General features: G+C 44.0%; 1 protein-coding gene and 1 pseudogene across 6 annotated transcripts in view; one reads left to right on the top strand and one right to left on the bottom strand.

The window, feature by feature from the left end:
* LOC122349684 (amyloid-beta A4 precursor protein-binding family A member 2-like) overlaps positions 1–14,262 on the top strand; it is a 71,592-nt gene that overhangs the window by 33,221 nt on the left and 24,109 nt on the right. The window lies entirely within an intron of this gene.
* On the bottom strand, positions 10,198–12,197 carry LOC122349685 (annotated as a pseudogene).

The following is a 14,262-nucleotide window of genomic DNA, read 5'->3' as shown; positions in this document are numbered from 1 at the left end:
TTGTTGCCCGCTGGTCAGTTTTACTGGTGAGTGAATGAGCCAGACCCTCAGCAGGTGTTCAAAGAGAGAAACACACAACTCAATATCCAATGACCATCTGTGAGATGCGCTGCTGTGTCTCTGTTTTAGGGGAAGAGAACATGTTTTGTGTCTGTGTGTCTATGTGTGAATATATATATGAGCTGAGTCACTTCTGCCTTGTGGATGTTGTAAATGGATGCTAGGCTGTTGCCAATGCGTTTTGAAGGTTTCTGTGTAGCTTTAAGGGCTTCTGGGTGGTTGGGTGGTTGGTGGATTATGATCCACTCCTCACACCAAGTGCTAAAAGTATGGATTGTGTGGGCAGGTTTTCACTTGCGCTAGAAATGGGGAGCTGTTATAAAGGAAACAGAAAGAATTCACTGGTATGTTGAAATTAAAAACAGGTAAACATGTTTACCTGCACTCTCTCTACAGTATGTGGAATAATTGGATGGGCAATTTGATGCGGTTCTACATTGTATACAAAACGTCTTTATTTTCAAATGTGTATTTCAGTTGTGCATAATTTTCTCCCTCCTGTGTGAACTTGACACAGTGTTAAGTGTTTGCCATGTAAACAGCTGTTATGTGCTCTGCACCGCAGCTCCTGCTGACATAAAAGGTTCTCCAAAAAACCAAAGTGCTGTCATCATTTTCTGATCCTCATGTCGCTCCAAACCTGTATTACTTTCTTTTTTCCTCTGAACGCAGTAGATGATATTTTCAAACTCAAAAGAGTCTAAACAACCTTGGACCCCACTGACTCTTTGTGTGTGTGTGTGTGTGTGTGTGTGTGTGTGTGTTTCACAGAAGAAAAAAGTCACACAGGTTTGGAACAACAGGAGGGTGAGTAAATAGGCGAGCTATACTTGATGTTTTTCTAGTTTTGAATGTAAAGTAGAATACATACAGGTGTGTAAGGCTGCAGCAGCTCACATAATCACCAGAGAGAGAGTTATGTGGTTTTCGGTGTATTATTAAGGGTGTGATAATCTTAGCTATATAATTTGGAAGAAAATGTAAAAGTACGAAGGCTGAATGAGTGACTGGATCTGCCATATAATGAGGCTTCTGCCTGGATATGTCTTCACGCTTTAAACTGAGTAGTATGATTTTCTTTCTCTCTATCCCTCTTACTTTCTTCTCAGACTAGAGAATTTTGTTGATTTTTCTTCATGTGTTTTTTTTTCCTTTCACATTTATTTATAAACAACTGTTCAAGTATGCTTTTATACAGTTGTCTGTATTTCTGACGCAGTTGGTGTGAATTCTTGGTGTGAACATTTAAACAGTTATTGCTGCCAGCACCAGTAGGCATGTGTAAGGACAATTATTAGCAGGTGATTTGCTTGTGGGCTTTCAGGGAGGACAGATACTGAGGGAGCGAGAGAGAGGGCATGAAAGTGAGTGTGGTTTAGCCGAACCCATTCACACAGCTATTTCATTAACACATTACCCTTGGGGGGCTTAATTATAACTATAACACGCTAACCCATTTCTGCCTGAATCTTCCTTAAACATGTTCTTTCTGTTCATGAGTGTATTATTGTGTTTTTGTTTTTATTTAGAATAATAGAAGACTGTTCATAGTTATGAATTAAGCAATTTTAAAGTAACAAAATCTTCCATTAAAGAAAATTCTAAAAAAGGAAGTAAATTCTAAAATTGGATCACACTGACACATTTCAGCTTGAATAATCCTTCCACGCATCCTTCTGTTGATGCATGTTTTATGCATGTAGTAAGAGAATATTGAAATCCAGATTATTTCTGATATATTACACTGTTAATTAAACAGTTGGATCTGTGATTAATTGCATATAAAAGTAGTCCATGTGTTACGTGATCTATTTTCCACTCTTATATGACCTGTTTGACTGTAGAAAACATACGTATTTGCAAAAACATGAGGATTAAAAACGTTTTATGGTGTAGTGCTGTATTCCTTCAAACTCTAGAATATCAAGCGCTGTTTTTGCATTGTTTTTCTCACACTGCACACTGTTGAAATGCATTTGAACCTTGTTTTGACCCACCACCGTGGTGCCCACCAGTTAGCCATTATTCAGGGCTATGAATGCTGGCGGTGCTTTCCAACAAAAGAGTGTTGCCGTGGTGATTTGGAGAGGAGGCTGGTCTGGTGGTCTGGCCTTGGAGGAGGTTTGGGGTAGCGTTAGTCCAGGAAATAAGCACTCCCCTCCCTGCAGTGAGAGAGACAGACGAGCACACACCTAGAATCTAAATGAGAGAACCGTGCTTTCTCCTCGCAAGGAGTGTCAGAATACTGAAGCACAAAGCAAAACCCCAGAGTACTGCTCTGCAGGAGGAGTTTCAGTATCTTCTCTAATGTTTGTCTTCAAAATTCATCACAGATTCAAGTCTCATTTATAAAAAAGGAAGTAAACTCAATGTTACCTAAAAATCATAACCAACCATGAAGTGGGCCATTGCATGTGACCGAACCCTCATGTCTTATAAAGTGCCAACAGATTAAAAGTACACGCTGGGTGAATTAAGTTTTAATAATGGCTTATTACAGGCATGAGGAAAATGCATTGTAATGCCATCCTCTCAGTCAGGGTGTTATTATAATCTCCATATTCATACATTATGTGCCCCAGTTCTCTTTGACTCGGCTAGAGCTAGGTGAAGCTGAAGTCTTGACTAAGTTGAAAATGAGAAATGGCGTTTGGCAATGGGGGGACATATGGCGAGCTGTAATAAAGGTGATTTCGACAGTTCTGATGCAGAAGGTCCACACATGCTGCGCCTCGGTTTCCTACATGGAAGACTTTTATTCAGAACACCGTTGGCAAGAGTGGTTGCACAGCGGGATTTCTGCCTATTCTCTCGAAAAGAGGAAGTTCTTCTTTCAGTATGTTCACAGTGGATCCTGCATGTCTCGCTTTTAACTTTTTCCCCCTTACCTTTATGGTATGCTTTTATCGTTCTATCTTTCTATTTTTTTCTTGCAGAAAGATGTATTCGTATATAAAATGATTAGATAAGTTCACCTTATTATATCTAATCTTTTTCTGACGGAGAAGTACTTGGGCTGGATTCTCAAAAATACATTTTAAGATATAAATTCTAAAAGTTTTCAAGAATGTTCTTGAGTTGAGAAATTCTTATGAAGTTTGTGAGCTCATGAGGGTAGGCTTTGGTGTTATCTGATTATATGGCGTTTTTTTGTCCAAGACTTGCTGATCAACAAAAATACTTCAAAGGCAGTTTTTTGCATTGCCTGCAGATTATGGTCATAGTCATTAATGCAGGCAAAATTGTAAAATGAATTAACCTCAGTACTAGTGCATATCCACAGTAATACATGTATGTTTTATATTATGTAGTGTTATATAATGTGATATAATTGGTGCTGTCAAATGATTAACATAATTAATCTAATGCAAAATTATAATTTTTTTGCATAATTTGTGTGTCTCTTTGTGCATTTATTATGTATATATAAATACACACACATACAGCATATATTTAGAAAATATTTAGATGTGTTAACATATGTGTATATATTTATATTTGTATAATTTATATCATATATAAATATATTTAATATATAAATGTTACATATTTTTCTTAAACATATATTTAACCCAAAACATTCTTTCAAAATTAAAATTTTGGGCATTTTATAAAAATTGGAGGCTAACTTTAGGAGTTTATTTACAATAATTTTTTTTTCAGTGTAGTCTTCATAAAAGTTTATAGAGAAAAGATAAGAACATGTTAAAATGGTTAACCATACAGAATATTAACTTAAGATTTTTAATTCTTAAGAATACCCAATATAAAGCCTTAGATGGTTTTACTATAGGACTTCATGATTACCATAATCATGCAACTTGTGGGGATTTCAAACTAGAACAAGACAAAACAAGACAAAAGCACACAAAATTGGAATTTTTGCTTTCTAGAATATTTTATTACTTATTTTAGTTCATACAAAGTCTGAGAATTCCAAAAATATGGAAGTACAGTCATTTTGTTCACGTGACGGCATTTCATATGCCAAATAGTGTGGCTCTTTGACTCATTCGCTGAACAGACTCTTCAGAAGTGAAGTGTAGCATGAATTTATTCGGTGCAAGTTTAATTTTTCTGGCTGACTTTCTTTCACATCTTTAATGACTAAGCCACGCTTGATAAAGCAAGTCATTAAAAGGCATAAGCATCCCATTGGCTAACCAGAGAACCAAAAGAGTAAAGAGGATTATGCCTCACTGATGCTGGATTCACTGCTGTTTACGCTCAACTTTCTTGAGGAGATGCTCACAAACACATTATGTCGCATTTCTTAATCTTTTCTCAATGATAAGTGCTTAATGTGTGTGCTTTGTATAGAGCAGATAGCTAGCGAGATGTGTTAAACTGTTATGCTCTGGCTGTATCTGCTGTCTCAGCACCAGATAAACAATGACCGTGTCTTATAGATAAGGAACAATCGCTGTTTCGTCTTAAAGACAGCAGTGAAGGAAACAGGGATGCAGGGAGCGTTGCATAGCCTCACATCTCTCCATCTTAAAGATGGCAAGAAGAAATCCAATTCTCTCATCTCCTCGCTCATCTCCGTTAAGTGAAAGAGTAGAGACATTTGTCAAGGAAACAAGAAAAGTGTCCCACTGTGAGTTAAAGCTGTAGCTCATTTGAGAAATAAATAAGCCTGTTTACAGGAGGCAGCACACACCACTATGGCTGTGCCAGGCATCACTCTCCGTTCTCACACTGGAATACACCGCTGGAAGTGAAGCGCCTGCAAAATGCCCAGACATGCAGGAGGAACTGGAGGATGAAGAATTGCACTGTGGGAATTGAACTCATCTCAGTTCTCATCACCTCTGAGTTTCAAATGGACTCTTTCACAGTCTGTCCTGTGCTCACGGATGTGTAGCTCATGTCCTAATTCCTTTTTTCTGATGGTGTGAATAGATGACTGCGAAGAACGTGAAATGATAGCAGTGGGTCTTTGACTTCTATCCCTAATTCAGATGAATGTGAATTTAAATATTTCTGTGTCAAATAAACGCTGCTCTTTTTAACTTTTAATTATTAAAGAATCCTAAAAATGCTTACATTTTCCACAAAAACATTAGATACAAATATATGAGATGGGAGTGATAATCGCTGAAAATTCTAATGTACCATCAGGAAATTACATTTTAAAATAATGAAAATGAAAAGTTATTTTAAATAATAATAATAAACAATTCCATGAACAAGAACATAAACACATTTAAATGTCCTACCAACCCCTGCATTTTATCTTTGTCCAGACACATTTATGTTTGATAAACTTGAAAATGGTTGTTAGAATTCATGAAATAATTCTACTTTTTGTGCAGTGGTCGGTGAGAGAGCTAAAGAGTTACTTACAATACTGAGCAGGATTATTAAAAATGCAGAACAATAAATAGTTTTTAATATGTCATATATACAGTAAAATGTAAACCTCTTTTAATATCAGGCTGTGTACATTGTATACTGTGAAACAATATAAAGTATGCAACAATGAACATTTTGGACATTGCTTTTACCAAAAACAAAAAGTTTTGTAACTAATTGGGGACAATTAGGTGATTCTCCTATTGAGTCTCCCATTGCAAGTACACTGAGGACACTCTCCTCAATACCACAGTGTAGGGGTTTTCACACTAATTTTAATTATGATAATTATGAATTGTCATTTGAAGCTCTCAATTCAAGTTTGGGAATTGAATCTGAAAAGATTCACGTTGGTATGCAATTCAAGTATACCTTTAAATCACCTAATACGTCCAGCGTTTTAGGGCAATTTAAATGTATGTTACCAATATGAATTTACTCTGTGATCAGCAAAATAAATCAATTGGATTCTTCGCTTTACCTCGAGCAGGTAACAACGGATCTGGGCATGAGTTTGACTTTCCAGTTACATAACACACAAACAAGAATTCGTAATAATGAAACAATTTATTAAACAGTACCTACTATTTTACAAGACTACACTGAGAAGACTAAACATAAACACACACACACATGCATTCATACACACATTCACGGGTTGGAAGGGAAATGAATAATTGTCTGTCCAAAGTCTGTTAGCTAGTTCTGAGATCGCACTAAGAGCACCAACAAAGCAAAGTTAGGTTTAGCCTCGCTTATATGTGTCTGCGCCAATTCAGTAGAGACGGAAAGGTAGTTTTACCACTCGGCGTGTCTGGGGAAATCCCGGCGTGCTGATTGGGCAGGCTCGTCCGTGGGATGACGTGGTCGGGCTTTCCCGGGCCGTTTGAATGAAGTCTCTCTAGCTTGGTGGTTCGCTTTGGATGAATCGGGTTGGTTATGGAAAGGGCAGTGAGTGTCCGTGGAGTGATGTGACGGAGCGGACCGGAGTCGAGGGTATCGGGTCGTTCTGGTTCGGAGTCTCCTGTTCTTCTCCAAGTTCCGAAGTTTCTCTGTTTCTTGGCGATTCCTGCAGCGACCGAATTCTTTCTCGACTCGCTTGACTCCGACTCGGCTCGTTCTCGACTCAACTCAGAGAGCTCTGTTCCTGCGTTTTGAGGTGCAAGTTTTGGGGCGTGCCCTGGGCAGTTGTCCAATCCCGAGGTCGAAGGGGCGTGTCCACACCTGCTTTTCGACTCGGTTTTGTGCATACTTTATCCCAGTTAGAATTGACATTCTGCACTTCTGTTCCTTATCAAAAAGCTTATAAGTGGAATACACTGTTGTGCATTGCACAAACACACATATTAACTCACCACGATATTGGAAACACCGTAAGCTTCAATTTGATATCAAACATGCATTATCTAGCGCTTATGGAACGCTCTCTGTTAGAGGATTATTTAAAGAGTGTATAGCGGTTCCTACATACATCCCAAAACATTTATGAAGCAGTTATTTACAGATGAACCTTTATTTGTTTGAAAGGAAAGCATTTAGATTGTTCGTTTAGTAGTTTTATGTGTATCCTGGCCGTTCCTTTATTGTAGCGAAAAAGGAAAAAAGGCGCGCTTTTTAAGGAATGTATGTTGGGACAGAGCAAACCTCCTGGGGTTGAAAGTGTGAGGCTGTCCTGACCACGTTGATTCACCGCGAGTCTTATCACCTTTTGACTCGGTGGCTTGGTAGAACTGGTCCCAGGTCAGTGCACAGAACGGGTTATCGCGCTGTCGACCAGATGTTGCGTTTTCAATCATCCCAATCTTGACATGGGTACTCTCGGATTGGCCGAGCTCACTGCAGCGACAGTCCCTTGAGAATGTTTGGTAGACTTTGCGGCGCTCTGCATCGCTCGGCTGACCATCTTGATTGCCTTTATGGTCCGGGGTGCGGAGGATGCGCGATTTTACGACCTGGTTCTAGAGCGATCCCCCCTTTTATGGTTCGTGTCTGTTCATCGAGGCCCCATATCCCCTCTTTGCGCGATGAGGTTCCGTTGCGAACGTCATCGGGCACTGGAACAATGGACAAAGAGAACAGACATCCACAAACAACATTTCCATCGCTAACTGAACTGTGGTGCAGAAATTTGGAATTTGGGCAGATCGGGTGAGAAACTTGATACGACATTTGCGCTCAATCTATGGACTTGGTGCGGGGAGTCAATCTTATTGTCAGGACCTGATGTGAGGGAATGGTTAAGGGTGTTCCTGTAAAAGGGCCTAGAGGGAAAAAGGGAAACAAAGAGAGGAAGAGAAGGAAAAGACAACACAGAAGGGACACAAGGACATTGAGTGAGGTTAGGACAACAAACAATGGTCACATGTGTGGAGAAACTCCTTGTTACTAGAGTGTTGGTTCTAGCAGTGCGGTGAAGGAGCGTGTAGGTGTTGTGCTTGAAAACCTGGCTATGTGTTTCCCTAGTGGGTGAGGAATTACATCAGTGAGGTGCGATAGTCGGTCTGTGTCAGTGGGTTTGGTCTCCCCCTTTCCTTGTCTCTGGAGCCCTGGTGCCTCTTTATCTGGTTCCGGTGTACCCATCGCAGGGCTGGCTCGCTGCGCCCCTGTCGAATCTTGATTCGGTAGGCAACAGGTGACAGTTTGTCTACGATTTACGTGGGGTCCCGTCCAGTGAGGTAGGAACTTCTTTGACAATCGATGAGGGTGTTTGGCGTGGCTGGGCGAAACTGTAGTACCACACTTTGTCTCCGACCTCAAGTTCCTGATATGAGGCCTTCCTGTCATAGTAAGCCTTACGACCTTCCGCGCTGCTTTGGAGTTGTTGCTGTGCAAAGGCGAAAGTCGTTCTCAGGTGCTGATGCAACTCTTCTAGGTACTGATGCGTGGTGTAGGCAGTGACAAGGTTCATGTCACCGGGTTGGTACAGCAGGTGTAAGGGCGGTAGTGTCATGCGTCTCCCGTCATCATTTCGAATGGAGGTACTCCGGTGGACCGTGAGGAGTGGACCTGATGGCCATTAGTACCAGGGAAGTTTGACATCCCAATCCTTCTGATTGGCGGACACGCACTTCTTCAGCATGCTGACCACTGTCTTGTTGGCACGTTCCACCTGTCCAGAAGAGATTGGGTGGTGGCTTATGTGCAGCTTGGCTTGCACACCCAGGAGTTTCCACATTTCTTGCATGACCTCAGCGGTGAAGTGAGTTCCTCTGTCTGAATTGACACTCAAGGGCATTCCAAATCTTTTGAGAATATGGTTCATCAAGAGGTAGGCTGTTGTTTCTGCCGTGTCATCTGGAGCTGGGAGGCACTCTATCCACTTTGTGAACTCGCAGACCACATTGAGGAAGTACTTGTTACCTCGTGTCGACCGTGGCAGGGTCCTACCCAGTCTATTTGGAGGTCTGACCATGGGAAGGTCATTCCTTTCCTTTGCAGTGGTGCGTGGTGATTTGCATTCGCCGGTTGAAACTGGCAACAGACCAGGCATCCTTTCACGTATTCTGCCACGCCTTGCTGCATGCCAGGCCAGTATACCACCTGTTTGAGTGTCTCATAGGTGGCCTTGGCGCCATGGTGTCCAGCGCATGGTGCATCGTGGGCGTATGTCAACATTATCCCCTTTGGCTCTGAGGCACTACGAGCCATGGCGTAGCGAGTGGCTCAGGGACACACGTGAGAACGCCGTCTTTGAGATGCAGCATGTGCTTGATGGAGTGCAGGTGGCGGAGGTCAGAGGAGGTGGCTAGGTTGAAGGCAGAAAGCGTGCGGGCGGTAGCTGGGTCAGAAATGTGTGCACTGATGGTTTGCAGTGCTGGATCCACGCTTGAAGGGTACTGAGATCGCCAGCAGCAAACTGTGGTGAGATGGAGATACGGGAGGAGGTGGGGTTCGCAACACCAGTGGCGTGTTGGCGGCGGGTGATGGCTGCCACAGCTGGGTTGGGTGGGTGGGAATGGAACGTCCAAGACTCTCCATGTAATGCACCTGCTTTAGCGAGGGCATCTGTTTGGTCGTTGGAGTCTTTGTCTTGGTTCTTGCTGCTTGAACTTGAAATTGCTTGTGACCTTGACATTGCCTCGGCGGTCTGTAAGCGGGCAGTGGTGTCTGTGGCTTGGCACTGCAACTCCTGAACGTTTACTGACTGGAAGGGCAGAGGTTCACGGACTTGTGTCCACAACTTCAAGTGCTTAAAGTCTATTAGTGGCTTAAAGCGATTAAGCAGGTCCTTTCCGATTAGCAGTGGGTAAGTCTTTAGGGGTGAGATGTAGACTGGGTGGATGAGGTTCATCGGACCCACAGTTAGGTGAATCAGGGGCCACCTGTGTCAGTTGTAGGCCCGTGTGGGAGTATACTTGAAGGTTCAGCTCACATCTTTGAAGTTTGAGGGGGCCATTTAATGTCTTTGCTCCTTCCTGGATTTTTCCGAGGAGTTCTGCTGACATTAGTGTGATGTCAGCTCCTGTGTCCAGAAGGGCTTCACCCTGATGTGGCGTTCGATGATGACGGAGAGGTAAAACTTTCTTGCTATACCTCTCTCTCTCAATGAGATCACCCAGGAGTTGAGGGACTGGAGTTTGGGATGAGATGGGGAGGATATCAGGGCTAATCTGCAGTTCTCTTGGACGAGTGGCAGGCGACCAGGACAGCACTTTCAGGAACCAGAGTGGTTTCAGCGGCAGGTGTTTGTTGGATGATGCCGTGGTTTGAAGCATCATATGGTGAGTTAGGGGCTAACTCGATTGCTGGGGTTTCAGGTAGGATTTCCTCGTCCATCTGAAGTTATGGTCATTATGGTTCTTTGAGTGTGCGGGGAGGAAGTGCTATTCTCTGTGTCTGGTTGGGTCGGGTGGTCGCTGCTGTCTCGTCCGGCTGCCAGTCAGGCTGAATCCGGCTTCTCTTTCTTTTCCCACTTCCAATCTTCCTTCATTTGCTGGAAAAACTCTCTCATCATGCTCTTCATCAGTTCTTGTGAGTAAAAAAACGGTGATGTCTTTTGCTCTTGTGTGGATTCAGTTTGAAAGTTCTTTCGTCGAGTCCTTGGGCTGGTTGCTCCAGGGTGTGTTTGTGCTCTACCCATGGAGGTTCCGTTGCCATCCCAGGAGCTCTTCCCCCTTTGGTTTCTAAAGGAGGTTGACTGATTCCACGATCTCTCCCACTGACCTTCCTGCGGTCTTGAACTGTCCCATGACTTTTCCCAGTGGCGCCCAGGCGGCGCTGTCGTTCACGTGGTCCATCCCAGCGGCCGTTTCTCTGATTGGGTCTGGTACCTGCGTGGAAGTCTTGCTCTCGGTTGGACACGTTCCACTCTTTCTTGACGGCTTGAAGCTGTCTTGATGTTGGGCACCCTCTAGAGGCAGTCCGTGACTTTGTGTGTTGAAGTCGAGGACTGTCGGAGCTTTAGTGCCTTTCTCTGCAGCCATCTTTTGTTTGCTGTAGGCTTTGTGTGCCAAATCGCGCAGCTGCTGAATGGTCATTGTGCGCGAACATGCAAGCACGCCTAGATGGTGGCTTACCCCAGGATGTAGGTTCCTGAGGAAGAGAGTCTTAAAGTTCATGTCCTGTTCCATTTCGGGCTCGTTGCGAGTTCCGAAGTATGCTCTCCTGAGTCGGCTGTAGTAGGCTTGCGGAGACTCATGACGGCCTTGTCTGATCTCCAGGCGGCTACTAGTCCTTGTTCTGACTCTGGGTCATCAAATTCATTGATGAGAGCCTCTCGGAGCAGGTGGTAATCAGCCTTTGTCTGGGCTGGTTGCCGGTCCAGGAAGCTGCGTACATCAGGGCTGGATGTTGCTCGCAGTAAATAGAGTCTATCTTTATCAGTGACGTGAGGTCTTACTTCCAGATGGAATTCGACGTCCTGTAGATAGGTTTGAACGTCTGGACTACTTGGCACACCTGGGGTGAACTTGACGATGTTCCTGGCGATCTTGTCGAGGTCTTTTAGGTCCAGGCCGTGTGATGCTCTTTGGCTGGCTGGGTCCGTTTCTCTTGGCCTTCTCGCGAGGTATGTCTCTTCAGAGGGAGCTGGTGAGTGTTTCAGCATCGCCTCTTTCCCCCTTTGTTCACTTGCCTCTACAAGAACAGGAGACCCGGTCCTACTTGGCAGGGGTGACTTTGGTGCCTCTCGTGTCTCGGTGGCTCAGCGCAGGTCGTAGGCGTGTCTGAGTTCCTCCTTGACACAGTCAGATTCCTCTTTGACATAGTCCAGCTGTTGTTCTAGGCGGCTGATCTCATTCCTTGACTCGTTCAAGTGAGTTTGAGGGCTTTGATTCTGCGGCCTTGTCTCTAATGTCAGTCTTTGCCTTCTCCAGTAGCTGTTCTGCGTACTGGAGGTTGTTAACAGCATTGTCAAAGTCTCTTTTGGTTTGTTTCACCTCTTGTGTGGAAGCTGCTAGCAAGGCTTTGAGCGTGGTGATCTCCTCTGGGTCCTTTCTCTCCTCATCCAGCCTTTCCTGTCGTTCCTGAGCCTCCAGTTCCAGCTGTTTGATGCGTCGCTGTGCATGTCAGCTCCTGTTGGAGATCGGCGGCGTGCCTGTCACTCAGTTTGAGGGTAGCGATGAGGGTCTGACTTAGGAGCAGGTGATCTTGCCTAGCTCTTTGTTGTTGTAGCCTTGGCTTGGGTCCTGTTTCATTAGGCTCGTTAGGTTGTTATCCAGCTGTTCCTGGGTCTGATGCTTTAGTGTTTCCGCGGCCTTGGGTAGGAGGCTGCTGGTTGCAACACTTAGCCATGTTTCCAGGTCTTCCCAGTGACCAACGTTGTCTGCTGTGTGAGACATGTTTTGGTGCTGGCGAGGGGAACGTGACTGACACAGACCTGGAAGAAAATAACAACCAAACAAGGCAGAACAGACAACAGCAAGGGAAAGACAGAGGTGTAGATGTTTGGTGTCAGTTGATGCTAAATGTGAGGTGTCAGGTGGGTGTGGTTCTCTGTGACTGTAATCCTCTGGTGGGTGTGCTTCTAACTGGCGTTTCTGGGGAGACAATTAGTAACCACACACAGGACGACAGAGAACAGAAGACAACACAGAACAGGAAGAAGGGATAGCTGGGCGTTTCGTTCTCCTGTAACAGGCGGTCCTTGCTTCTTTTCTTCTCCTTTTTTTTTAGAGAAAGGGAGGAGCTACCTGTAAGAGACGTAAGAGAGGGAGATAGAGAGGGAGAGAGAGAGAGAGAGACAGAGAGGGGGGGGAGGTAACACACTCTTTCCTGGTCAAGGAAGGAGGGGGTTAGGCTCTATCACTGTCTCTTTTCCCTAAGTTAGAGGATGCTTTTAGGAGTTTCTAAATGGGGATTTCTAAGTACTAAGACTGCGATTGCCATTAGAATCTCCTCCGGCGAGGATAAAACAATAGCAATGACAGTGTTAGCTTTTAGTTGGTTAGATTGACTCCGTGCACCAAGTAGATTGTTCCTGGGGTCGTGTTTACGATTCCTCGTCGATCAACTTTGGTTTCGGCTGGGTAGGATACACGCTGAGAAGGGAAGGTTCGTGAGCATGAACAATTTGAAACAATGTCGTCAAGTTTCACCCGATACTGATCAGAAATGTCTCAAATTAAAGTCTTTGCTTTCCTGGTTCCCCACAGGTGCGATCTCAGAAGCAGCAGCAGCAGTTAGATCAGAGGAAAGGAACAAGAAGGAGAGAAGAGAGAGAAAGTTGCTTACACTGTAAACAAAGTTGACAAAGTGTGATACCGTTAAGCCTGATACCTAATGGTTGGTTTTACTATGTTGGTGTGATGAGTTAAGTCACCTGAGGGTTGAATAGGCCCTAACCTACTTATGGGTGTCGCCAAATGGGTTTTAGCAAAAGGGGTTTAGACTTAGGCTTTGGTGATGAGGGCGATTAACCCGGCCGGAGTACAGCGGTATGGCTCCCGTCTGGCGCCCTGTGCTCCTGTAAGGTCAATCAGACTTCTGTCCGACAGTATTGCAGTGAGCCTCTCAAACAGCGTCGGCTTTTGACACAAAGGTGCGGGCCCACGGTGGAGGTGCGTCAACGGCTGGCCTGGACTGACAAGGCTGCGGGGCAGAGCCCTGGGTTACTGATCGGTTTCCCCGATTCAGCAGCTGACAGGGTGGTTTACCTGAGCCTCCGTCCAGGTCAGCTCGTGTTGACTCCTCCTCCGTTACACAATTGCTGATGCCTGCTGCGGGTTCACTCACAATGCTAGGACAGAGAGGCCTGGCTGGCCCCAGCTGGCACAAGGTCACGTTCAAGCGGGGTCCTCACTCGCTGTGACACCTCCGAGACAACCGTCCCTGCACCAACCTAGCACTAGGGAGTGCTGGCTGCTAAGCCCTAAGTAAGGAGAGACCCTGTAAAGAGGATTGAGAGGAGGCACTCAACTGTACACACCAACGTAACTGCAAATGACTTGAAATTTCTATTTGGTAGCGATAATTAATGATCAAAACTTCCTGAGAGTCAAGCCTGAATTAATCACTAAGTATCTTCTGCACTAGAATCCTGGATACTATGCTTGGAATAGTAAACGGCGAGTTCAAGTCGATTATAATTGAAAATTTATGATATTGGTATTAAATTATAAAGCAATTATAATTAAATAAATCCCCAAAATAGCAATTATGTAGGGAGCCACCTAACTTGCTAAATCTGAAATTAAAATTCCAAACCAGGATTATATTTAAGTGATGTGTTATCACGACTATAAAGGCAATTATAATTAACCAAATCACCAGCTGAAATTAAAATTTTCAATCAATAACGGCAGTTAATAATTAAAATTCAATGCAATTATCATCAAAGTATTCAAAGCAATTATAATCAAATGAATCAGCAACTATTGTTGCAATTTATGAATATGAACCTAATGC

This window comes from Puntigrus tetrazona, chromosome 7 (assembly GCF_018831695.1).
Source record: "Puntigrus tetrazona isolate hp1 chromosome 7, ASM1883169v1, whole genome shotgun sequence".
Taxonomy (NCBI): domain Eukaryota; kingdom Metazoa; phylum Chordata; class Actinopteri; order Cypriniformes; family Cyprinidae; genus Puntigrus; species Puntigrus tetrazona.
Note: the sequence above shows the minus strand (reverse complement) of the source record. Positions and strands in the feature narration are given on the sequence as shown.